The sequence below is a fragment of the Lolium perenne genome, chromosome 3, assembly GCF_019359855.2.
Source record: "Lolium perenne isolate Kyuss_39 chromosome 3, Kyuss_2.0, whole genome shotgun sequence".
In the NCBI taxonomy this organism is placed as follows: Eukaryota; Viridiplantae; Streptophyta; class Magnoliopsida; order Poales; family Poaceae; genus Lolium; species Lolium perenne.
Genome location: NC_067246.2, coordinates 6,768,593 through 6,795,983, shown reverse-complemented (window position 1 = coordinate 6,795,983; position 27,391 = coordinate 6,768,593). Strand labels below are relative to the sequence as shown.

The following is a 27,391-nucleotide window of genomic DNA, read 5'->3' as shown; positions in this document are numbered from 1 at the left end:
AGGGCATGGAACCAGTCTGGATATTGGGGAACAGAACCAACTCTGCTCGCTCCTCTCTCTCTGCTTTTCTCTCTGTGTTCCTGAGTTCAGGCAATCGATCAAGCCTCACGACGGCAATCATACCGTCAAGGGGGCAAGTGTGACAGCCGGCCGGCCTCTCCTTGGCCTTGCAGCAGGAGGATCTGCACGGGGCAGGGGCAGGGGCATGAGCATGACGAAATCGAGGTGTGGACGCGGAGATCCGGAGTTTACCATGGCGGGTGAGGTCAACGTGGTCGCCATCTGCAGCGCCCGATTCAGCCTCGGCTGTTGCTGCTGCTGGCGCGTCAAGCCTCGGATGCGGCGGATGGGGAGCACATCTGCGGCGGGCGGCGGCGCCCCAGCTCCAGCCGCTGCCGGGAGGATGGTCGCCGGAGCCAGGACGGGTCGCATCGCCGGCGGCCGGCAAGGGTTCCGCGTGTGGGCGCGATTGAATGCGTGAGGGAAACGTCGTCGACGGGGCGCTGGCGCTGCGGCGGCGAGCGGCGAGCGGCGCGGACATGGGTGGTCTCCGACGCTGCGGCGAGGCTGGGAGAGAAAATGATCTTCGGAAATTAACCCCTAAACCTAATTTTGGCAATAACTAACCTTCCCTCATCGCGTGACCAATAATAAATTTTTAGAGATGGGCAGACTGCGTATATATATTTTCGGAAAGAGCCTGATTTTCGCGCAATGACTATGTTAACATCCTGACACGGCGATTAGAGAGAGGTTGCAGCAAAATTATTACTTTCCATTCTTAGCTCTCCTTAAAATCGTGGTTTCTAGCTGCATGAAATTTCTCCTCATCAAGAGTCACAGAAAGTCATTCCTTAATTCACGAGGCCAATCAAGAGCCGATGCTACACAGCTTGGGAAGGGAGAGATATTCTGGGAATTTGATTCACGGGGAATACCAAGGAAGGACGCCGTCCACAGCTTTTAACTCCTCCCGATTTTTCACGACGGTGGAAAACGGAGGAAGCGGTAATTTCGCGAGGACAAACCTATACTTAAGCTCCTACTAATTCCTTTTGCTGCAAATCAATTCATTTGAACCAGACATTAACCGTTATTAACCTAAACTGTTTATTAATACAAACCAAATACACAAATGTAACAGATAAATGATTCGAATTCAAATCCATCAATAAAGGCACAACCAAGATTCTGCATATGGAGACACCACCGATGCGTATCCTCGTTCATAATCATTAACATATATGCATGTCCAAATCGTCCTCCTCCTCCCCCTCCGAAGAAGAAGAAGAGAAAAGACTTGTCGAAGACCATCTCCCTAGCTCTACCCCTTCATCTATAGTTGAAATTCATCGTTGAAGCAGTCGGTCGCAAAGAAATTTAAAAAAACAAGCAGAATAAAAATAGACACACCTGGTTATTCCGTAGAACACCTCGGCGGCGCAGGAGGTGGGAACCACGGCCGACGGAGTTGGGCCGGTGCATAGGGTTGAGAGAGAAGACCGCCGGGGCTGCGCGATGATCGGATGCTGATGTAGAGGTCGCGGAAAAGCGGTCTTAGCGGTCGTCGCTCTTCGCCGCGTCTGGATACAAAATCGTCGAAGAAGAAAAAAAACTTGGGGGTATGTTCCAAGGACGAATATCTCCGCGCCGGTCGGTGGATTCGATAACGCGGATTGGATGAGCTCCCCGTCCTGGGTGGCGGTGCGGAGGGCGTACGAGGCGGCTTCGGCGCGATTAGTGGGTCTAGGCTGGCTCCAGCGATACACGAAAACTGATCAGGAGCAATACAGGGAACGATGGATCAATATTTCGCAAAAAAAAAAGGGAACGATGGATCAATATGTGTGCGTCGGTGCACACGCGCTACCTATAAACGATTCTACCTCATGCACCCACTTGATAGAGTAGCTTTTTCTTTTCTTTTCTTTCCGTTTCGTTTTTCCTCCTACCGACTTTGGCTGATCCAAACTACAAGGATTTTTTTTCTCCTACCCATTTTGGCTGATCGCTACGTTAAATGATTCTGGCTCAAAGGGAAGTAATCCGTGCTCCCCTCCATATGTTTCACCATGAGAAAAAGAATAATGTTAGGACATATAAACGATCACAAGTACTCCCTTCTACCCGTCCATGTGGATCTTTTCTTTTCTTTTTTCCCTTCAGTGAAGCAAAGGCGGGTTTGTTTTGCTACGACAAAGGGAAATCAAAATTTTGGCAGCAATTGGGCACGTGTTATCGTGTGGAGTCGGTGGCTGGGAGAAAATTAGCCTACAAAGGATTGTCGGCACTTTCTGACAAAAAATTTCGAATTTTCGATATGACCTACCCTAATTATTTACACAACTGCCAAGTACACTTGCTTGACTTTGCAATTTACACAAATTCTGCAGTTCAAAAGATTACCTTAGCTATTCAAAAAAAAAGTCCACGGCTACCACCCCTATTTTCTGGACTATGACAGCATGCATGCATCATCAGCACAACCGGAGAAGGACGCCAGACTGAATCAGCCAAAGATGAGCCACAGCACATAGCCAGGCCATGTCGTCCTCGCCGGCGACTCACCATCCCCTGCACCATACGACCAATGCAGAGTTTCAGCATTGCAGCGCTCAGACATATACGGATTCCTAGCAAGCTTTCTCACCAATTCAACTACATATATGGAATTATTACTGTAAACATCACGGGATTGTTTTTCTCCTACCAACAATAAAAGCTCAGGACTATGGACAGCCTGACATTACCAACAAGCAATCTACTTAACATCATATTTCAAAAGAGCTTCATGCACATACAACATATTGTAAAACACACAGGCTCTTCTTTTTATCAAAACCAAAACAAAGCTTCCGAAGATCGACCAGCAATGATGTAGACACAAAACTGGAGTCTCCAGGCTAGCAATGAGCATGTTACTCTAAAGATCACGGTATACTTCTCCTACTTAACTAGTTTTGCATACACATGATTGAAAATAATATCAAACATAGTACTAAAAATACATTTTAAAATGACGACAAGAACGACAATTAAACGGATACAATACATCAATACATCTAAAAATCTGGCAAGTCGAAGTCCGATCCCGATGACTGCGAAGGCTCAGTCAAAACCAAATCCGCCCAACGTTCATCGTTTTCGTCGATGGTCGTCGAGCCGGCTTCCTACGCCTCGATGAACCGCTTGCGCGTGCGAATGCCCTCCTTCTCCGCCCTGCGCTCCGCCTTCTTCTGCGCGAAGAAGGCGTGCTCGTCAACGACATCATGCGGGAAGGCAGCGGCCCACGCCTCCATGGTGCGTTCATCCGCCTGCATAATGGCGAGGCGGCGCTGAAGCTGCTTGCGGCGGCGCCGCTGCTGGTTAGGAGGCCGTTGAAGCCGGCCAAGAACTCTGCCTCCGCGAGCGACTCGTAGTCCTTGAAGTTGAGCTGCTGGCGGGGCCGCCCGAGGCGCCATGCCGCTACGTCGTAGGCGCGTGCCGCTTGCTCGACGGTGTCAAAGGTGCCGAGGGTGAGGCTAGCGCCATCGCCGCGGATCTCCGCATAGAACGTGCCGCTCGGGCAGGCGCGCACACCGATGAAACCGGAGGATTGCGCCGGGGGGGCATGGTGGCGGTGCGGTCTCGGCGGTGGTGGTGCACGTTGTAGGTGAGAGGGTGGCGAGAGGGAGTTTTCAGCGGTGGCTGGGGACGCGTCGCACGCGCTGTTTCATACCGCGCGTGGCAAAAAAATTAGCGCGCGCTATTTTGGCGCGTCTGTTGGAGCAAAAAATTTCAACACCAGCGCGCTAAAAACTGATGGTTTTTCCCGCGCGGGCATCTTTTGGCGCGTGTGTTGAAGATGCTCTTAGCTAATTAATCAGATTCGGGACGATGGAACAAAAAAAAATCTATAAGAAAAATATTGCCTGCCTGCCATTGTTAACTCCAGATTGCCGGCCGATCCAGATCGGAAGCTGAACTTTAGTGCTATACTAATGCTGCCGTTCAACCGTCAGATGCCCTAAGGTCCAGCAAGTAATTTACAGGATGTGAAAAGTTACCAATAATCTAAAATGTACAATAAGATAGAGGAAATTCATTTGTTTTAATTCGAAGCTGGGACTCGTTTGGCGCCATCTCGTCCCCTCCGACGATGACAAGGCCAATGTTCCAAACATCCATGACACATCAGGCTACTAAAAATTTACTACTACCAAGTACCCTCACAGTACACAGCACGAGTTCCTCGGCAAGGTATCTAGTACTATCATAAAACATTCGCCAGTTTTCTAGAAATAAGACAGCAGCATATGCCCTGCAAAAAAAAGGGTTGCATCTGAGACTTGTACTATGCATTCAGTGAGAAACAACGTCCAAAGGGTAAGGTTACAGATGCCGCTGTGACTCCTTCCAAACCACCACCAAGCAGATTCACACAACACCAGCATAATTTGGGTCGTCTTGGCCAGGCACCATTCTGAGGACCTGCAGTGACATTTAAAACCATCACTACAACAATGTTCAAAGGCAGAAAGTCACAACCGATCTTACATGTTAACATACTGAGACTTAGCGCTGACCTTTTTGTATTGCTCATATGAATAGAAGCTCATGACAGAATAAGGTAACCGGTGTACAATTGTCACTAGGTTGCCTTTCCAAAATGCCCCGAAGCCTTCTTCTCGAACAATCCGTGAAGCCTAGTGCCAAATACTACACTTCTTTAGAGCTGCATCATCTGAATGCATACCTGTCACCTGTCGGATCAGTATGTATCCAAATGCGCTACAAAAAGAGCTCGGATTTAATCAAACCAGCCCTTACGATCGAGATCGACTCAACAAATAACATATCCTTAAACAACGAACGGGTTTACCTGTTGGATGAATGGATCCTGCTCCGCTCACCTGCTCGCCCGCCGCACGACGGACGAACGCCCGCCGGATGCATCCGTCTTCTCCACGGCCCCGCCTAGATGATGCAGCACAGCAGCCACCTCTCCTCTCATCTAAGTCAAAGCCATATCGGACAAAGTTTGACCGTTACCAAAGCGCGAACATATCCTACGTGCATCTTAATTCAACGCTGGCTCCCAGATCCATCGGGGTCACTCAGATCAATACGTACGTACGTACTACAAGGATCAATACTACGTACATACGCGCGCCTCTGCCTAGCTGCAGCTACCTACGGGAATCCAAAAGGAAACACAAAACAAACTGACCACAGTTTTCCGGCCCCGGCCATCAGCAGAGCCTCCGATCTGCGCCCGCCGCCGCTGCAGCAGAAACTCCGATGATCCATGCATGCCGGTGACTCGCCGCCGCGAGCAGCACTGGCTCCCTCTTCGGCGCACCTGCAGGGAACGAATCTGAGCAGACAGCGGTGACATGGTCGAAGATGCACTCGGTCGTGACGAGCTAGATGGATGGATATGGCCGGATTCATCAAACAAATCGAAAGGAAGAATTAATCCAAGAATTACCAGGGCGCCGCCTCCGCGATCCAAACGACGATGAAACCGGAAGGCCGGGGTGAGCGAGTGAATGGCAGAGTGCGCGCTCTCCTCTCCTCTCCTCGACGAGTAAAGAGTCAAAGTCTAAGTCGTCACACACGACGCACGCGTTGGTTCAACCTCCCTTAGTATATATAGAGCTTTTGGAGGCGATTCAAATTTCGAGGGAGGGAAAGAGCAGGGTGGGAAGAAGGAAAAGATTCGGCCTACCCGCGTGAGTTTTAGTTTTGGAGGGAAAAAGGTGGGCGCCTTCTCTATTCTATTTGATTGATGCTTGCATGTTGATAGAAACGGAGATGGTCAAGCTTTCCATAAAATACGCATGCCACATTTAATCAGAGGGGTGGCCATACTTAATTGTCGGGAGTATGTGCATGGCATGGTAATCAATCAGTATTACTGCCCGGCTCCTTACCTTTGTAAGCGGGCGTCAATTTTGATGTTTAGCATTCTTGGTTAGCCATATTTTCCAGGGAAATTAAGTATATGAGTGGAAGGGACCCACCATACCTACCTATTCCTGTGAATAAGGCGTTAAAATTTGACGAGATTATGAGAGAGAATTCCATCCAGCAGAATTAATTGAGCAGGACTGAGGGTTAGATTCAGAAGAATACCAACAAACTTACCCCATGCCTTCCTTTCCGGCAAAAAAAACTAGAAAAAAGTTGCATCTTAATTAACGGAATGGAGGGAGTAGTTGCTAGCTCGTTTCTGTCTAGCATCGTCTCCCTATATATAGTTTCTCGCTTGTATCTCGGTTTAGTATACATGGATACTGGATAGACATATATATTTTTAGCGTCGAACCCTATAATTTCTCGTTGTTTCTTACATATTTCCGAACCACAATTGTTTATTTCTGGATACCTACTTGAATCCTTCTCTTCTTTACCACCACAATTGTTGTAAGTAATACTCTAGAGGTAACAAACAAGCTTTGCGAAATACAAATAATCTCCGATATAGATTAACCGGCGCAACAGAAAAAACTCCGGAACCAAGGCGATCACTAACGAGCGTTTTTAGCGTAGATAACACTAGGATTAAACAACGGCAGGCCAATGATGGTAGGGAGGCCTACGTTCTAGCAGCGCATGCAATCTTTCCCAGAAAAATTTACGGGTAAACACTTCTAATCACATATTGTTGGACCACTCCAATGCCGTTTCTTCTCTGATCTGATCTGGGCAGGCTGCCCGTGTTAAGTAGCTACTATATATGTTGGCATAGTCTAGCTTGGTTAGTGCTTGGGTCAGTTTGGCTTCGGTGGCTGCTAGCAAGTCTGTATCATTGCAATGTAACTTTCTCAGTTTTGTTCTGGTCTGGTATGGACTTCTTTTTCATGATTTGCCATCAATTTTGTAGCTATTGATTATGATATCTTCTCTTTGCAGAACTGTCATTTTGAGGCGTGGCCTATACAGACGTGGGCATGATCTGGGTGTTTTGAGAATTTCCTCCAGCGTTGATGTACGTGCAAAAAAGCTTGTGTGGTTGATAACCTGATTCTTGTGTATGTGATATGCTAGCTGTGTATCGATCCAAGAAGTAGTTTCTGCCGAGCTGTGAAACGACTACCAGATCATGGCTCTTCCTAATCACCGAAATACTGGACAGGCTGAGCACCTCATTTGAACTAGTAACTGGATTTTCAGGAAACTAATCACCGAAAATTTAGAAAAAGCTAATAGCTGCATGAAACGTATGAATTATGGTGGGAAAAATCATGGTTCTTAAAATGAAGGAGAGCAAGGAAAACTAGTTCCTATCCATGCACACGGTTGGAAAAAAAATCCCTTTTATCTTACCGTCCTATGTGTGGCATAAATTACTCTGGATTTAATGATCCGCCAAATAAACCCATGCCCAGCGATCGGAAAATCAGGCATCCGCCTGGTTACCCGCGATTCCTAGGAACGAGATTAATGCGCCCCCCATAATTAGCTAGGAGGTTCCTTATTTGCCGTGACCTTTATCCATGTCACTAATCCATGGCAGCAGACGATCTTGACGGTCCACCAAGTAAAAGCATATCTTTGATGGAGACGGATGGATGGATTGGAACGAAAACTAGCGATAAAAAATTGCGGGAGGCGAAAAGAATCATCCCATTAGAAGGAAAATGTGGCGCCAGAGTTCCGAAATTTGAACAAGGCCCTCTAACCTTGGCCTCCTCTAGTAGTAGTAGTCTATAAATACAAGATGGGGTGGATCCAACGCGTGCGTCGCGTGTGACTTAGACTTTGACTCTTGCTCGGAGAGAAGAGGAGAGGAGATGGTACTCTGCCATGGCCGTCCTAGCCGTGACTTGAGAGCTCTTTCCTCTCATGGTCGATTTGTTTCTTCTCGCCTGACAAATCGACGTTCTGGTGGTCCGTCGGGAGGCCGGCAGTTGTGGTCGTCGTCGGATGGATCTTCTTAGGCTGGGAATGGCGGTATGCAAGCCTTGTATTTTCACAATCTAAATAGTTCTTTGGTTTCGATCTGTTCAAGGATCAATCTGTCAAGTTTACTTGTAGTCGCGATGCAGACTTTGACGTTTAATTTGTTTTCCCCGCACAGGAAGGGCTGGAGCGGGAGAGAAAGAAGAATCGATGGATGGATGAATATGCCGGCACAGGAAGGGATGGAGGAGGGCCGTATGACGCGGCGGCGGTCAAGAGGTTTAGGCGAGTTCGATTCGAGGGGTGCGCCGATATGCGCTCGTTCCTGGGCTCGGATGGCGCGATCGCACCGCCGAGGAGACGGATTATGTCCGAGGAGATCGGCAGGTTGGGCGTCGTCTTCTCTTTGAAAAAGTACAGTTTCGTTTGGAACGAGTAAACGACGCATCTGTCCTAATCGTTGGGTACCTAGCTCGTGGATCTCAGCAGCAGCACAATTACACAAGTTAATTAGAAGATTGTCTTTGCGCACAATTACACGAGTGGGGAAAACGAAATTCAGTTTGTTCAGTTTCAGCTGCTGGCCGGGTCTCCTCAATCCTAACAAAGTGGAGTCCGCTTAAAAAAAAAAAAAGTGGAGCAGTAACTCTGATCCACCGTGATGTTGTTGTCTCCACGGAGCGGATCAATTAGCTAGCCTGGTCCGCGAAAAAAAAACACAAACAAACGGCGGCATCATTTGTGGCGTCGACATTTCGCAGCTGTGGAACATCCTGCCGGGCCGGCGGATGACAGGCTCAATATTGCCTGCCTGCCTGCCTGCCTGCCATTGTTAACTCCAGATTGCCGGCCCATCCAGATCGGAAGCTGAACTTTCGTACTATACTAATGCTGCCGTTCAACCGTCACATGCCCTAATGTCCAGCAAGTAATTTACGGGATGTGAACTTTCGCAAAAAAAAAAAAATTACAGGATGTGAAAAGTTACCAATAATCTAAAATGTATAATAAGATAGAGGAAATTCATTTGTTTTAATTCAAAGCTGGGACTCGTTTGGCGCCATCTCGTCCCCTCAGAGGCTCACACGATGACAAGGCCAATGTTCCAAACATCCATGACACATCAGGCTACTAAAGATTTGCTACTACGTACTAAGTACCCTCACACTACACAGCACGAGTTCCTCGGCAAGCTATCTAGTACTATCATAAAACACTCGCCAGTTTTCTAGAAATAAGACATCAGCATATGCCCTCCTTGATCTGTTAATCTATAGTTGGATGTGTATGTGCTTATCCGAATATCTTCATAAAGTTAATACAAAAATACATCTTTTTAGAAATATAGGCTACTTCCAAAGTTTAGAGATCTTGTTGTTACTGGACGAAGTAGTTGAAAACAATTCTGCAACTCTTGTCTTGTAGCTTTGATAGCAAGAAATTTGGGTTAGTGTTATGCTTCTCACCAGTTAAATTGGCCAAAATAGCCACAGTAGAAAACTCCATGTTGTTCTTTTTTGTGTTTTTTTACTAAGCCAGAGAACTGAAGCTTGACCTACTATGGAGTCATTCACCTTGAGACCACTGGCAGAAGTGTAGAAAGCTCCATCCATACTTGTTTTTACCTGAATGCACATTGCAATTTGGAGTTCCTATGATGTGGGTGGTACTTATGCAGGATTCGTGAGGAATATTTAAGGGCACTATCTTTCACTACCTTTAAAAAGGGGGGTATTTAGATTTTCAACTCTTTAGTATCCATTATTGTCTAATGTATATATTGTTATTATGCAAGAAAATAAATGACAGTGGTAACATTTGCACTCCGTTAAGAAATTGTTTGTATTGACAGAAACTAAAGTGTTACCCCAAATTCGCAGTGCGAGAATGATAGTTATATAGGTAGAAGCATGAGATATCCGCTACTGGATCTCTTTAATGTTAAGCCCAATGGTTTGAAGAAATTCGACAACTTCTTGAGATAGATGAGTGGTGGACTTACACAGGTAGCTGATTCAGATATCAAGTCTAGTCCTGATGCTTTCTGGAGTAGTACTGAAACTGTCAATGTTGCTGATGGATCTAGTATACCTATGAACGAGCATATACAAGCATATGTAGGCAGCCCCTAGTTTTCCCAAGTCCAGCTCTTCAGCATTATTGATGTTTCTCCAAGCTGGGCCTACACTGACTCAAAAATTTAAGGTTTTCACAATTCTTGATTTCCATTCTGCAGTTTTTCGTAGTATTCATTATATACATCTAGCTATATCAACAAATGAAGTCATTAGTTTTTGTCTTTTATGGATTGCTCAGACACTTTTAACTAGGCTATGGTATTTTTAATTCACGTATTATCTGTTCAACAATTCCTTTTGGCTTTGTTTCCATTGGCGTGCAAACAGGAAGTTGCATGAAGTAACCTGCTAGCCTTGCTGGTGCCATTTGGCATCAACAAATGGATTGCCAGATTTTGCATGTGTGCTTGACCTAGAGTCCTCGTGTAGGCACCGGTGAATCCCATATGTGTGTCATTAGTCTATTATTGGTTCTCCTGAAATCTCAGATAGTCAACGAAATATTATTTACCATAATACAGCTTGTTAATCACACGTGCTCCCAGCACGACATTCACACTAAAGAGCTCAAATAGAATTTTTCTATTCTCAGGAACGTATGGTTTAAGAGTGCTATCAGAGGCTTATTGGAGGAGCGAAATATGATAAGCCATGTATCATTGCAGCAAGTTGCACTCCCATTCAAAGTAAACAAACCAAGCAGGAATTACAGAAAACTAAAGAAAATTAGACAATACAACTATTGGTTGGAAGTTGAAGTTCTCTGAGAACCAAGAAAATAATCATGTTTTTCCTTCTGTCAGATAATAACTACAATAGACCACAAAAATAACGTAGAATTGAGCTTGACCTTTAGTATATATATCAGATCCATGCTCACAGAACCAATATGTATCGAATAAGGTTGAGAAAGTTATTACCTGGTTCGCAATATTTTTGTCGAGAGAGGATGATGGTGTCCACATATGCAGCACTATGTCGTAGTCAGATATGTCACTCTTCTCCATCAGCTCCTGGGTTACCACATATTCAGGATCCATGTACCCTGCAGTTGATCCATTGTATGAGTGAGGTGAACTACAATGGTCCATAATTTATTTAACATTTAGGTAACATTTCACATAGTTTTAATTAGCTGATTAATATAGTGAAAATTCACCTGCAGTTCCTCATATATCTGTGTTCATGGCTTCAAACTTATCACCAGTTCCTGAAGCATGTGCAAGGCCAAAATCAACAACCTACATACAAGTCGAGGACATTTGTCAGCATGTTTCACAAACTGAATACCACTAGTTGCTAGACTTTATCAGTATATCTCAAGAATGAACCTTGCTAACAAAATTTTCATCCAAAGGAATCAGGCTCGAATTGGTGTCTTGATGGCAAAGTGGAGGGTTGTGAAAGACATGGAGAGGTACTCCTTCAAGAACAAGGACAAACCAACATTGCCCATCCTGCACCAAAATGTATACATGAGGAAGTTATCTACAGAAGCGGTGAAATGTCAACCACACAGATTAATGTCAAACAGGATTTAAATCTAGGATTTCGCTCATGTCAAACAACACACTGTAAGGCTAGCAAGCATTATCAATGGTGTTAAACCCATCCAAACAACACTAGGAAATCACTCCCCAGGCCCCATGGTAACATGGTGGTACCTATAGTAGTACCAAAGGCCCAATGTGTCATTTGCATGAGCTAAATAGACTAGGACATGTCTCACTAGTCAACTGGTTTATTCCCAAACAAAAAAAAACTGGTTGAATTGTTATCTCTCAATAGTAAATACCCAGGGACTATTACCAAAAGCTCGGGGTGGAATGTGAGAAAACATACTTATGGAAATGTCAGGCAAAATAGCGCAAAAACAGGTCAACAATGCCAAGTTATTGATAGCAGGACCACATGCATAAGCAATCTCATACATGTTCAAGTGCCTATCCCTATCAACATGTATTAGCAATTTTCCCATGCCAACAACCATGGTTAATCCCGGTTCTTAAATGCTAGTGCTAAGTTGCACACCTTGAAAATAAACCAAGTCACAGTAATAATTGCACTAGTATCCAAATTATACATCTAGATTGGGACCATCTCTCTTAGAAGTGGGAAAAATGCTATCATGACTCCCAAAGAGAACTCGGGAGAAAACACTCAGATAACTTGTTTCTCTCCACATTTAGAAAAATAAACAATACTTTGAAGTTGTTTCTCCCCGCAACCCAGAAAACACTAACACAACTTGTTTCTCTCCAACAAGGCTTAGAAACATACAGTTCATTCTTTGCTCAAACTTAAGGGGCACAAAGAAAATAGAAACAATCAATACTTTTCCAGTTGCTTAGTTTATTTGGGCCCAACGAACAAAGTTCGGAGTGAATCAAAGCATGAGAAATATCAACAAAATCTTCCTGGTGCAACGATGACAACCGCACCTTTATCACTATATACCAGGAGTGAATCAGTTGCTTAGTTTCATTTTTTTATAGGCAGTATGTGTGTCAATCTAATTTAGAACACCCTGCTCTGCACTTATATCAGAACAGAACACAAAACTGTTTCACGATCTTCTGATGCCAAATTCTGGCCTTAGAAAGCATGGTCGGATACTTTGCAAGTAAATTGCCAAGCACAGATCGGAACATATTTTCAGAAAGAGCACTACTAGTATGATCAACACGGATCAAAGTGCTCTCTTGATACAATCGTGCACATCAACGAAACACCACATGTTAGCAGACATTTCATTAGTGCATCCATCGCAGCGACCAAATAGGTAAAGATACGGGAAGTTTGCAAAGGCAATAGAAATTACCTGAAATCTTTGTTTCCACTAGCACAAGTGGCCGAGTAAGGTGCAACATTGCCCATGTGCAGTTGGGTAGACCCCAAGTCGAATGAGCCAGGCAATAATTACTAGTCAACAGGGAATGGAGGTCATTGCCATGACAAGGATATGCTGGCACCACACGAAAGATACAGGTCAATATTAATGATGGCTTTAGTTTCCAGAACACTTCCAGGTCAATATTAACTATAAAGGAAGCAACGGAAATGAAGAGACACCATCACCGCGATCCAATCAAGGTGAACATTTTCTCATGATGAAGGCAATAGAGTCAAATTCTTGAAAACTTCTAGGGATAAACTAGTGATGCAACTGAGGTTGCTGAAGAAATGCAAAAATGTCACAAAATGGCTATTACCTGTACATGGGTGAGCTCCATTAATGACGTGTAACCTTCTCTCTTGAACTCCACATCGGGTAGAATTGACAAATGTCACTTGTCAGGCGTTAGCAAATAACCCATGGCACCAAATTGTATCTGGTATAACCAGTAATATCATAAGCCTTGTGGAGGATAACCATTGGCTGTCGATGAACATGGCTGGTAAGACGACTCGTATACATCCTGCGAATATTGATGCAGTTGCTAAATATTTTCATAAAAGGAATTTCAGGATGCACATAATATTTAAGAGAAAGGAGAAGGCAAAGGAGACTACTTGAAAGAAAGGAGAGGTCTAACAAAAGCAGTGGAGCATATTAACTTACATAATAAACTTTCTGGACGAAATAGTACTCCCTCCCCAGAATATAAGCCTTTTTCGGAATTTCCGACAACCTCCAAACAACAGCGATTGGACATGTCTGCCCCTGCGGAAACAGTGATCAAGTTACAAACGGGAAACGAAAATTGAATCATGGAAACTAAGGCATCGAGCATATCGTCGCTGCCCAACCTCGACGGCCCACCAGCGCCCCACCAGCGCCCCACCACCGCCCCACCACGCCGGATCCATTAGGTCGCTGCTGCGCCACCAGCTCCACCCCAGGCCGTCGCTGCGCCCATAATCGCCTCCTCAGGCCAGATCCATCTCCCCTCGATCCCCAGGTCACTAGTATCCCCAGATCAGCAGGAAGCCAGGTCAATCTTTGACTCTGGCCCGGCTCTTGCAGCAGCCAGCGGACACACGCTCCGGCAAGCACACACAACTCGGTCTAGTTGAGGTGCTGCTCCAGGATCCTGCCACCAACAAGATGAGTTGTTGCTCCGAAGCCTCCACCAGGTTCGTTTCCGGCTCTGGCCCAACAACACTCAACATCATTGAAAAATCAAGATTAGTGACCTGTCATCTGCACCATGACCGCATTTATATTGGATCTCAATTGCACTCCACCTTTGTTGGATCTCAATTCCACTCCACCACTCGATTGCACCCCACCTGCAGAAGGTGATGCTCCCGCTCAGAATGCAGGTACAAACCATTGGTTATCACCCTTATTCTTGCATTTCTGTCAAAATCACAAAAACTGTTTAAGCAAAATCACTGGAAGTAGTAGTAGTAAAATTTGACAGTTGAAAGTGCTCATGTGTATATTCAGTTAACTGTCCAAAGTCAGGTTTCAGTTAACTCTACGATATGACATTAGTTGTCAAATATTAAAGACATATAAAGTCAGGATTACAATATTGATTCAAAGATTGTGTAGCAGCAATCAGTGTGTATCCTGATTCAGGGCATAATCCAGGGACAAATAGTCTAATACAGAAAATGCAATGTGGTGACAAATTGAATACAGAAATGTGGTGATTGTTCCAAAGGAATAAATCAACCTTACTATGTGGCATATATAATTACTCCATAATTAACAATCGAGCTTACCATCTGGCATGCAGAAAAGTATCCATAGTTGATTAATTGTTTGTTTTGATCAATAGTTAATCAACAAAATCTAATATATACTCCTAGACTGACAGAAAGCTTTTAGTAAAAGCAAAAGCATAACCAGTTATCAAGTCTAGGAGTATATGACAGGCTTTCAGTACAAAAAGAAGATACTAAATCCTAGCACAATTTATCATACTGGAATTTATCAGCGGTAGTGATAGGAAGCACGGATATACTCCTAGCAGTTTTTGGATTTTTATCATAGGAAGCAGTCGAAGAAAATCTACAATTAAGTACTCCTTGCACAATTTATCACCAACGCAGAATTATGGCTGCCTATTCTGTATTTATGAAATACTCCTAGCACAACTTGTCAAAAAGGAACTAGAGAAATTTATAACCATTTGACAATGAGAATGAAGTAATGAGAGCTCAAGTCTCATGCCTAACACTGCCTCATTTATATCCTGCTGGAGCTAAGGAATCTTGATCATGAGGCTTACAAAACATGAAGTCCTACAATGAAACAGGAGTTAAGTAATCAAGATTGCATATATCTTGTTTCACGTACCGAGCTTTCTTCTCTGTAATTTTGCAAGCTAATGAGCAAGCACTACTTGCATGATGGCCACTGATCCCGTGATGACACCAACCTCTATCATGCATCCTGATTTGTTCTGTGATGACACTGGAATTAGGACAAAAAAATTACATTCTAGTAATAGAAAATAATGCATTAGCTCCTCTATTTGAGTAGGAATACGGAGCTCATTTTCACTTAATTGAGAATATATACACACGACATTCGAACATTAAGCTAGCCAAATTCCTAGGTAAAAAGAATATGAACTATAGAATAAAGCTAGAGTTGAACATGAAATTTCACATAATTCATCAATCGTGATGCTCAGAACGATCATTGATACATGTGCAGAGTCGTGCAATTACTAAAATATGATCAAGAATTAAGTAGTTGATCCAGCATGGTAAATATAAGTATTTTCAGCGACTGCAATTTCTAGAAAATGACCCAAGGCATGATTTTTTTTTTTTAAAATAGTACTAGGTTCAGGTTTGTCAAATAAGACTGGTTGGTCAATTAAGGGTTACATTTACGCAAAAAGAGAAACATCAACAACACTGAACCCTTAGAATTGTCTTGCTTCTAAAATGTTCGAGCTACAAAACATACATCCCTGTGATCAGCAAAAGGTCCCTATACGTGACCTCATTGCTGGCATACAGAGATGAACAAGTTGGCCATTCTACTAGGTACACCAGCATCAAATAAATAAACCGTATGAAGCCAAATATTCGGAACATGGCTACAAATTAAGTGCCCAGCGCCGCCAATCGGCAGCGGCCTAATAACGCTAGCTTGGGGCAGCGGCAGCGCCGACGCCACCGGCATATATAGCAACACACGGGTGCTGCGCCGCGACGGCTCTCCTCGGCCATTTGGATATCCACCCCGTCCGCGAATGCACGGACCGGGTGAGCATGCATACAGTTGGCCGCGAAGCGAAATGATACGAGGTGGAAATGAAAATGCTGGGGCAATAGATGCGGACACAGAGAGGCTGGCTACTTTGCAGCTGGAGCGATTACGGGGAAAGGAAATTACAGCCGAACAGGGGGGCAAAGAAAGGACCTTTAATTTGGTGGGTGGAAGAGCTCCTCCTGGTCGAGGTCGGAGTGGTCGTCGGCCATCTCCGGACGCCGGTGTAACACCTGGCATACTTCCTGGGCCGTGCTCGAGTGAGGGGCTTATGTATGTGGGCTGGGCTAAACCAATTAAGCATGAAGAGGGGAGGATACATATACAGAGGAGGTCAGCACAAGAGGGCATGGAACCAGTCTGGATATTGGGGAACAGAACCAACTCTGCTCGCTCCTCTCTCTCTGCTTTTCTCTCTGTGTTCCTCAGTTCAGGCAATCGATCAAGCCTCACGACGGCAATCATACCGTCAAGGGGGCAAGTGTGACAATTGGTATCAGATTTCAGTCTCGATCCGCGGGGCTAGGGTTCGTGCGATTCCCAATTCGCGAGGTCCTAGAGCTGTCAATTTCAATTCCAATCACCCGTAGCAGCAGAATTGGGTGCTAGATCTCGATCTACTTCCGATTTTGCAACTGTGGGAGTTGATTTGCTCGGATTCAGGGAGGAATTCGCCACAGGGCCCTCCAAGCCATTACCGCAGCCGCAGTTGGTGGAGTCGATGGTTGAGGCAGTAGCAACCATGGAGGAGCGACTGGCGTCAATCACAGCGAACCTCAACGATTCGCGCAGGTTGCTTGCTTCCTGTGCATGGCGATTGGGTGCCAAGGAGATGGGAGGGAAGGCGGCTAGCACGTCATCGTTTGCTAGCTCGACCTTGCCGTTGTTCGTGGGGACTCGCGCACCAGAGCAGGCAACGACCAAGTCTTCCCCATCCTCGACCCTCTCTGCATATCGAGTAGTGGCAGATGGTGCTATCTATGCGGATGCAGCCCTCACTACCACCACACCCACAAGGTGTTCGACAGTTGGCTCCGCTGTGAACGGCAGTGGTAACCATGCCGTGGTCGCGTTCCCAACTAGTGGCACGAAGTATCTTGCTGCTACGGCCTGGACAGATAATGGGAACAACAAGCTGCAAGGTGAAAGCGGGATTGGCATGAGCACGCGTGCAGGGTCTTCGACACATATCCTCGCCAACCCATTGGAAGGTTCTACTGCAGGTGCTCGCGCTGTCCACACTGACCTGCTGCGCAACACCTCATTCCCTCGTTTTGATGGCACAAACCCAAGCCTCTGGCGAGTTCAGTGTCTTGAGTACTTCAACCTCTTCAATATAAATAGGTGCCTGTGGGTTATCGCTGCCAGAATGCATATGGATGGTAAAGCCAAGGAGTGGTTTGAGGCATACAAGTTGTGCCAAGTGGTTAGTGATTGGCCTGAGTTCATAGATGATGTGGAAGCACACTTTGGTGTTGGGGATCTGCCACCATCGACACTAATTTTTGGTGTTGATCATCTGAATGTTACTGTTGATTCTAGTCGGGGCATCTCTCCAAATGTGATGGACAAAGCTGCAGAACCCACGGAACTAACGACTGTAACTCACTTGGCGAGCCGTTTCCCCAAGTGATGAAATGGTCCTAACCAATGTTGGAGGTGTATCTATGTTCCTTGAGTCTTGGGTGGAACCTGCAGAGACAGTATCCTCAAAAACAACCATGATAGAGCTTACTGAGGAGACGTCCATTTTTGTTGGAGACTCGTCACTTTTTCTGGAGTTGGATACCGATTCATCCAACAAGGTGTTTAAGGGTGACGTGCTCACTATTGTTGGATGTGTCTCCCTATTCCTGGAGCTGGATACGGATGTAGACCATATATATTATGATGCTGAGGTGCTCACTCAGGTTAGCGCCTTGTCACAGTTCCTAGAGCAGATTATGGATTCTCACCATGAGATAGACAAGAGCATGTGTTTGGATCATGGAGTAGGTGGAGTTCGAGTGGTACCCCTTGCAGTACCATCGACAGAGGGCAAACTGCAGCAACTACCCTGGAGGGAGATGCAAACTGGCACTAATAGGGCTACACTTTTCTTGCCATGGGATCCTGGTGTGTGGATTATTGTTGCAAAAATACCAGAGCTTAGTACAATATGGACAAGTGCAACGAGAGGACTTAATCAGCAGCAGGTAATATTGCCTGAAGATACATTTAGCATGAAACTTAAGAAGAAGCTATCTCTTCAGGTCACACAATTGACTACACAGCAGTGGGATCCTGGAATTTTTATGCTTACAATTGAGAAATTACATGAAGGATGGGGGCTACTTTATAGAGTGTATATCACAGTTGTGCCTATGCTGCGCCACTCACCATTACTTATTCTAGCTGATGTCGCACTCAGCGGAATAATGGTTAATCTTATTCCCCAAGCATTCAATGTCAAGCTATTGAGATCTGAGTTTGCTGAACAATGTTGTGAGCTTACAGCAATTGATCAATCCCTACGTTTTGAAGATTTGAATTGTTGGAGTGGTTGGTTCTCTGTTTTCCAGTGCGACATGTGGGCACACTTATACAGATTGTTATTTGCACCTGACCAGCGTACTTGTTTAAGTTCAGTCCGTATATATATGGCGCATGCTGGAAGTTCTGGTGTGCTTACTTGTGGTAAAGAACCAATGGAAGCCCTCTATCTTATGCAAACTTGGTGTTTGTGTATAATGGAGTGCATTCAACAACAAATGCTTGACACGGACAGCTGCAACCTCTGTCCAACAACTTTATATGCAGAAAAACTATTTTGGTTGGCTCTTTGGGATATAATGCCTTTTACGGAATGCTCTGTGGAGGTAAATTCTGGTTATGTATCCATTATCCTGGAATGCTTTACTTGCTCGGTTGGGCTTCTGGATTCATGCATCAGTTTGCTCTCAGCGTTCTATTGTCTCTGTGGGATTTACCGCACTCAAGTGCATACTTTTGGCAAGGTATCACTCTATTTTCCATCACGGCACCCTTGGAGCAGGATAATTAAGGTTGTTATTGTGAGCATTTGGGATGTTCTGGAGTTGAGAGTGCTGCCGAAGGTTGCATGGAGGTGCTAGCATCGGCATGGATGAGGTGTCAGCATAATCTAGGCCACCTGGAGTTAGTAGTTCACATGAATCAACAAGATGGTCCAAGATGCGACTTCCATCTGCAATCTAGGTTGATACTGTTCAATGTTTATCAGCTATCAGAGATGCCAGTGCTGGTTGGTATACCATGGGATCCTGGAGGTGTTCATGGAAGCAAACTTCGAGCCATTGCTTGGGGACAAGCAATGTTTTGCCGGGGCGGTAGTGTAACACCTGGCATACTTCCTGGGCCGTGCTCGAGTGAGGGGCTTATGTATGTGGGCTGGGCTAAACCAATTAAGCATGAAGAGGGGAGGATACATATACAGAGGAGGTCAGCACAAGAGGGCATGGAACCAGTCTGGATATTGGGGAACAGAACCAACTCTGCTCGCTCCTCTCTCTCTGCTTTTCTCTCTGTGTTCCTGAGTTCAGGCAATCGATCAAGCCTCACGACGGCAATCATACCGTCAAGGGGGCAAGTGTGACAGCCGGCCGGCCTCTCCTTGGCCTTGCAGCAGGAGGATCTGCACGGGGCAGGGGCAGGGGCATGAGCATGACGAAATCGAGGTGTGGACGCGGAGATCCGGAGTTTACCATGGCGGGTGAGGTCAACGTGGTCGCCATCTGCAGCGCCCGATTCAGCCTCGGCTGTTGCTGCTGCTGGCGCGTCAAGCCTCGGATGCGGCGGATGGGGAGCACATCTGCGGCGGGCGGCGGCGCCCCAGCTCCAGCCGCTGCCGGGAGGATGGTCGCCGGAGCCAGGACGGGTCGCATCGCCGGCGGCCGGCAAGGGTTCCGCGTGTGGGCGCGATTGAATGCGTGAGGGAAACGTCGTCGACGGGGCGCTGGCGCTGCGGCGGCGAGCGGCGAGCGGCGCGGACATGGGTGGTCTCCGACGCTGCGGCGAGGCTGGGAGAGAAAATGATCTTCGGAAATTAACCCCTAAACCTAATTTTGGCAATAACTAACCTTCCCTCATCGCGTGACCAATAATAAATTTTTAGAGATGGGCAGACTGCGTATATATATTTTCGGAAAGAGCCTGATTTTCGCGCAATGACTATGTTAACATCCTGACACGGCGATTAGAGAGAGGTTGCAGCAAAATTATTACTTTCCATTCTTAGCTCTCCTTAAAATCGTGGTTTCTAGCTGCATGAAATTTCTCCTCATCAAGAGTCACAGAAAGTCATTCCTTAATTCACGAGGCCAATCAAGAGCCGATGCTACACAGCTTGGGAAGGGAGAGATATTCTGGGAATTTGATTCACGGGGAATACCAAGGAAGGACGCCGTCCACAGCTTTTAACTCCTCCCGATTTTTCACGACGGTGGAAAACGGAGGAAGCGGTAATTTCGCGAGGACAAACCTATACTTAAGCTCCTACTAATTCCTTTTGCTGCAAATCAATTCATTTGAACCAGACATTAACCGTTATTAACCTAAACTGTTTATTAATACAAACCAAATACACAAATGTAACAGATAAATGATTCGAATTCAAATCCATCAATAAAGGCACAACCAAGATTCTGCATATGGAGACACCACCGATGCGTATCCTCGTTCATAATCATTAACATATATGCATGTCCAAATCGTCCTCCTCCTCCCCCTCCGAAGAAGAAGAAGAGAAAAGACTTGTCGAAGACCATCTCCCTAGCTCTACCCCTTCATCTATAGTTGAAATTCATCGTTGAAGCAGTCGGTCGCAAAGAAATTTAAAAAAACAAGCAGAATAAAAATAGACACACCTGGTTATTCCGTAGAACACCTCGGCGGCGCAGGAGGTGGGAACCACGGCCGACGGAGTTGGGCCGGTGCATAGGGTTGAGAGAGAAGACCGCCGGGGCTGCGCGATGATCGGATGCTGATGTAGAGGTCGCGGAAAAGCGGTCTTAGCGGTCGTCGCTCTTCGCCGCGTCTGGATACTAAATCGTCGAAGAAGAAAAAAAACTTGGGGGTATGTTCCAAGGACGAATATCTCCGCGCCGGTCGGTGGATTCGATAACGCGGATTGGATGAGCTCCCCGTCCTGGGTGGCGGTGCGGAGGGCGTACGAGGCGGCTTCGGCGCGATTAGTGGGTCTAGGCTGGCTCCAGCGATACACGAAAACTGATCAGGAGCAATACAGGGAACGATGGATCAATATTTCGCAAAAAAAAAGGGAACGATGGATCAATATGTGTGCGTCGGTGCACACGCGCTACCTATAAACGATTCTACCTCACGCACCCACTTGATAGAGTAGCTTTTTCTTTTCTTTTCTTTCCGTTTCGTTTTTCCTCCTACCGACTTTGGCTGATCCAAACTACAAGGATTTTTTTTCTCCTACCCATTTTGGCTGATCGCTACGTTAAATGATTCTGGCTCAAAGGGAAGTAATCCGTGCTCCCCTCCATATGTTTCACCATGAGAAAAAAGAATAATGTTAGGACATATAAACGATCACAAGTACTCCCTTCTACCCGTCCATGTGGATCTTTTCTTTTCTTTTTTCCCTTCAGTGAAGCAAAGGCGGGTTTGTTTTGCTACGACAAAGGGAAATCAAAATTTTGGCAGCAATTGGGCACGTGTTATCGTGTGGAGTCGGTGGCTGGGAGAAAATTAGCCTACAAAGGATTGTCGGCACTTTCTGACAAAAAATTTCGAATTTTCGATATGACCTACCCTAATTATTTACACAACTGCCAAGTACACTTGCTTGACTTTGCAATTTACACAAATTCTGCAGTTCAAAAGATTACCTTAGCTATTCAAAAAAAAAGTCCACGGCTACCACCCCTATTTTCTGGACTATGACAGCATGCATGCATCATCAGCACAACCGGAGAAGGACGCCAGACTGAATCAGCCAAAGATGAGCCACAGCACATAGCCAGGCCATGTCGTCCTCGCCGGCGACTCACCATCCCCTGCACCATACGACCAATGCAGAGTTTCAGCATTGCAGCGCTCAGACATATACGGATTCCTAGCAAGCTTTCTCACCAATTCAACTACATATATGGAATTATTACTGTAAACATCACGGGATTGTTTTTCTCCTACCAACAATAAAAGCTCAGGACTATGGACAGCCTGACATTACCAACAAGCAATCTACTTAACATCATATTTCAAAAGAGCTTCATGCACATACAACATATTGTAAAACACACAGGCTCTTCTTTTTATCAAAACCAAAACAAAGCTTCCGAAGATCGACCAGCAATGATGTAGACACAAAACTGGAGTCTCCAGGCTAGCAATGAGCATGTTACTCTAAAGATCACGGTATACTTCTCCTACTTAACTAGTTTTGCATACACATGATTGAAAATAATATCAAACATAGTACTAAAAATACATTTTAAAATGACGACAAGAACGACAATTAAACGGATACAATACATCAATACATCTAAAAATCTGGCAAGTCGAAGTCCGATCCCGATGACTGCGAAGGCTCAGTCAAAACCAAATCCGCCCAACGTTCATCGTTTTCGTCGATGGTCGTCGAGCCGGCTTCCTACGCCTCGATGAACCGCTTGCGCGTGCGAATGCCCTCCTTCTCCGCCCTGCGCTCCGCCTTCTTCTGCGCGAAGAAGGCGTGCTCGTCAACGACATCATGCGGGAAGGCAGCGGCCCACGCCTCCATGGTGCGTTCATCCGCCTGCATAATGGCGAGGCGGCGCTGAAGCTGCTTGCGGCGGCGCCGCTGCTGGTTAGGAGGCCGTCGAAGCCGGCCAAGAACTCTGCCTCCGCGAGCGACTCGTAGTCCTTGAAGTTGAGCTGCTGGCGGGGCCGCCCGAGGCGCCATGCCGCTACGTCGTAGGCGCGTGCCGCTTGCTCGACGGTGTCAAAGGTGCCGAGGGTGAGGCTAGCGCCATCGCCGCGGATCTCCGCATAGAACGTGCCGCTCGGGCAGGCGCGCACACCGATGAAACCGGAGGATTGCGCCGGGGGGGCATGGTGGCGGTGCGGTCTCGGCGGTGGTGGTGCACGTTGTAGGTGAGAGGGTGGCGAGAGGGAGTTTTCAGCGGTGGCTGGGGACGCGTCGCACGCGCTGTTTCATACCGCGCGTGGCAAAAAAATTAGCGCGCGCTATTTTGGCGCGTCTGTTGGAGCAAAAAATTTCAACACCAGCGCGCTAAAAACTGATGGTTTTTCCCGCGCGGGCATCTTTTGGCGCGTGTGTTGAAGATGCTCTTAGCTAATTAATCAGATTCGGGACGATGGAACAAAAAAAAAATCTATAAGAAAAATATTGCCTGCCTGCCATTGTTAACTCCAGATTGCCGGCCGATCCAGATCGGAAGCTGAACTTTAGTGCTATACTAATGCTGCCGTTCAACCGTCAGATGCCCTAAGGTCCAGCAAGTAATTTACAGGATGTGAAAAGTTACCAATAATCTAAAATGTACAATAAGATAGAGGAAATTCATTTGTTTTAATTCGAAGCTGGGACTCGTTTGGCGCCATCTCGTCCCCTCCGACGATGACAAGGCCAATGTTCCAAACATCCATGACACATCAGGCTACTAAAAATTTACTACTACCAAGTACCCTCACAGTACACAGCACGAGTTCCTCGGCAAGGTATCTAGTACTATCATAAAACATTCGCCAGTTTTCTAGAAATAAGACAGCAGCATATGCCCTGCAAAAAAAAGGGTTGCATCTGAGACTTGTACTATGCATTCAGTGAGAAACAACGTCCAAAGGGTAAGGTTACAGATGCCGCTGTGACTCCTTCCAAACCACCACCAAGCAGATTCACACAACACCAGCATAATTTGGGTCGTCTTGGCCAGGCACCATTCTGAGGACCTGCAGTGACATTTAAAACCATCACTACAACAATGTTCAAAGGCAGAAAGTCACAACCGATCTTACATGTTAACATACTGAGACTTAGCGCTGACCTTTTTGTATTGCTCATATGAATAGAAGCTCATGACAGAATAAGGTAACCGGTGTACAATTGTCACTAGGTTGCCTTTCCAAAATGCCCCGAAGCCTTCTTCTCGAACAATCCGTGAAGCCTAGTGCCAAATACTACACTTCTTTAGAGCTGCATCATCTGAATGCATACCTGTCACCTGTCGGATCAGTATGTATCCAAATGCGCTACAAAAAGAGCACGGATTTAATCAAACCAGCCCTTACGATCGAGATCGACTCAACAAATAACATATCCTTAAACAACGAACGGGTTTACCTGTTGGATGAATGGATCCTGCTCCGCTCACCTGCTCGCCCGCCGCACGACGGACGAACGCCCGCCGGATGCATCCGTCTTCTCCACGGCCCCGCCTAGATGATGCAGCACAGCAGCCACCTCTCCTCTCATCTAAGTCAAAGCCATATCGGACAAAGTTTGACCGTTACCAAAGCGCGAACATATCCTACGTGCATCTTAATTCAACGCTGGCTCCCAGATCCATCGGGGTCACTCAGATCAATACGTACGTACGTACTACAAGGATCAATACTACGTACATACGCGCGCCTCTGCCTAGCTGCAGCTACCTACGGGAATCCAAAAGGAAACACAAAACAAACTGACCACAGTTTTCCGGCCCCGGCCATCAGCAGAGCCTCCGATCTGCGCCCGCCGCCGCTGCAGCAGAAACTCCGATGATCCATGCATGCCGGTGACTCGCCGCCGCGAGCAGCACTGGCTCCCTCTTCGGCGCACCTGCAGGGAACGAATCTGAGCAGACAGCGGTGACATGGTCGAAGATGCACTCGGTCGTGACGAGCTAGATGGATGGATATGGCCGGATTCATCAAACAAATCGAAAGGAAGAATTAATCCAAGAATTACCAGGGCGCCGCCTCCGCGATCCAAACGACGATGAAACCGGAAGGCCGGGGTGAGCGAGTGAATGGCAGAGTGCGCGCTCTCCTCTCCTCTCCTCGACGAGTAAAGAGTCAAAGTCTAAGTCGTCACACACGGCCTTGCACGCGCGTTGGTTCAACCTCCCTTAGTATATATAGAGCTTTTGGAGGCGATTCAAATTTCGAGGGAGGGAAAGAGCAGGGTGGGAAGAAGGAAAAGATTCGGCCTACCCGCGTGAGTTTTAGTTTTGGAGGGAAAAAGGTGGGCGCCTTCTCTATTCTATTTGATTGATGCTTGCATGTTGATAGAAACGGAGATGGTCAAGCTTTCCATAAAATACGCATGCCACATTTAATCAGAGGGGTGGCCATACTTAATTGTCGGGAGTATGTGCATGGCATGGTAATCAATCAGTATTACTGCCCGGCTCCTTACCTTTGTAAGCGGGCGTCAATTTTGATGTTTAGCATTCTTGGTTAGCCATATTTTCCAGGGAAATTAAGTATATGAGTGGAAGGGACCCACCATACCTACCTATTCCTGTGAATAAGGCGTTAAAATTTGACGAGATTATGAGAGAGAATTCCATCCAGCAGAATTAATTGAGCAGGACTGAGGGTTAGATTCAGAAGAATACCAACAAACTTACCCCATGCCTTCCTTTCCGGCAAAAAAAACTAGAAAAAAGTTGCATCTTAATTAACGGAATGGAGGGAGTAGTTGCTAGCTCGTTTCTGTCTAGCATCGTCTCCCTATATATAGTTTCTCGCTTGTATCTCGGTTTAGTATACATGGATACTGGATAGACATATATATTTTTAGCGTCGAACCCTATAATTTCTCGTTGTTTCTTACATATTTCCGAACCACAATTGTTTATTTCTGGATACCTACTTGAATCCTTCTCTTCTTTACCACCACAATTGTTGTAAGTAATACTCTAGAGGTAACAAACAAGCTTTGCGAAATACAAATAATCTCCGATATAGATTAACCGGCGCAACAGAAAAAACTCCAGAACCAAGGCGATCACTAACGAGCGTTTTTAGCGTAGATAACACTAGGATTAAACAACGGCAGGCCAATGATGGTAGGGAGGCCTACGTTCTAGCAGCGCATGCAATCTTCCCCAGAAAAATTTACGGGTAAACACTTCTAATCACATATTGTTGGACCACTCCAATGCCGTTTCTTCTCTGATCTGATCTGGGCAGGCTGCCCGTGTTAAGTAGCTACTATATATGTTGGCATAGTCTAGCTTGGTTAGTGCTTGGGTCAGTTTGGCTTCGGTGGCTGCTAGCAAGTCTGTATCATTGCAATGTAACTTTCTCAGTTTTGTTCTGGTCTGGTATGGACTTCTTTTTCATGATTTGCCATCAATTTTGTAGCTATTGATTATGATATCTTCTCTTTGCAGAACTGTCATTTTGAGGCGTGGCCTATACAGACGTGGGCATGATCTGGGTGTTTTGAGAATTTCCTCCAGCGTTGATGTACGTGCAAAAAAGCTTGTGTGGTTGATAACCTGATTCTTGTGTATGTGATATGCTAGCTGTGTATCGATCCAAGAAGTAGTTTCTGCCGAGCTGTGAAACGACTACCAGATCATGGCTCTTCCTAATCACCGAAATACTGGACAGGCTGAGCACCTCATTTGAACTAGTAACTGGATTTTCAGGAAACTAATCACCGAAAATTGAGAAAAAGCTAATAGCTGCATGAAACGTATGAATTATGGTGGGAAAAATCATGGTTCTTAAAATGAAGGAGAGCAAGGAAAACTAGTTCCTATCCATGCACACGGTTGGAAAAAAAATCCCTTTTATCTTACCGTCCTATGTGTGGCATAAATTACTCTGGATTTAATGATCCGCCAAATAAACCCATGCCCAGCGACCGGAAAATCAGGCATCCGCCCTGGTTACCCGCGATTCCTAGGAACGAGATTAATGCGCCCCCCATAATTAGCTAGGAGGTTCCTTATTTGCCGTGACCTTTATCCATGTCACTAATCCATGGCAGCAGACGATCTTGACGGTCCACCAAGTAAAAGCATATCTTTGATGGAGACGGATGGATGGATTGGAACGAAAACTAGCAATAAAAAATTGCGGGTGCTCAGCCTGTCGATAAAAAATTGCGGGTGCTCAGCCTGTTGACATTATAAGTCTAAAATATTCGGCGAGAGAATCATATATTTGAAGCAGGTGCCACTCTATAATTGTCGATGGGTTATTCATCTTCATGCATACTGTCATTATATACCAACATTGGGACTCCATGCAAGAGGGG

At 45.9% G+C, this 27,391-nt stretch overlaps 3 long non-coding RNA genes across 6 annotated transcripts; all 3 read right to left on the bottom strand.

Moving 5' to 3' along the window:
- Nucleotides 1–10,949: 10,949 nt before the first annotated feature.
- On the bottom strand, nt 10,950–11,326 carry LOC139838357 (uncharacterized). The gene is made up of 3 exons (XR_011754517.1): nt 11,297–11,326; nt 11,125–11,206; nt 10,950–11,010 (listed from the first exon to the last, which is right to left on the bottom strand). It is a non-coding gene; the product is annotated as an uncharacterized lncRNA (long non-coding RNA).
- On the bottom strand, nt 11,325–13,927 carry LOC139838356 (uncharacterized). Of its 2 annotated transcripts, none has more exons than XR_011754515.1 (4): nt 13,528–13,927; nt 13,178–13,384; nt 12,787–12,930; nt 11,325–11,422 (listed from the first exon to the last, which is right to left on the bottom strand). It is a non-coding gene; the product is annotated as an uncharacterized lncRNA (long non-coding RNA). The 2 variants fall into 2 exon arrangements; XR_011754516.1 differs by having other exon boundaries at nt 13,716–13,927.
- A 15-nt stretch (nt 13,928–13,942) lies between these two features.
- On the bottom strand, nt 13,943–16,368 carry LOC127323494 (uncharacterized). Of its 3 annotated transcripts, XR_011754514.1 has the most exons (4): nt 16,297–16,368; nt 15,091–15,333; nt 14,154–14,268; nt 13,943–14,070 (listed from the first exon to the last, which is right to left on the bottom strand). It is a non-coding gene; the product is annotated as an uncharacterized lncRNA (long non-coding RNA). The 3 variants fall into 3 exon arrangements; XR_011754513.1 differs by lacking the exon at nt 16,297–16,368 and having other exon boundaries at nt 15,047–15,685; XR_011754512.1 differs by lacking the exon at nt 16,297–16,368 and having other exon boundaries at nt 15,091–15,685.
- Nucleotides 16,369–27,391: the final 11,023 nt, after the last annotated feature.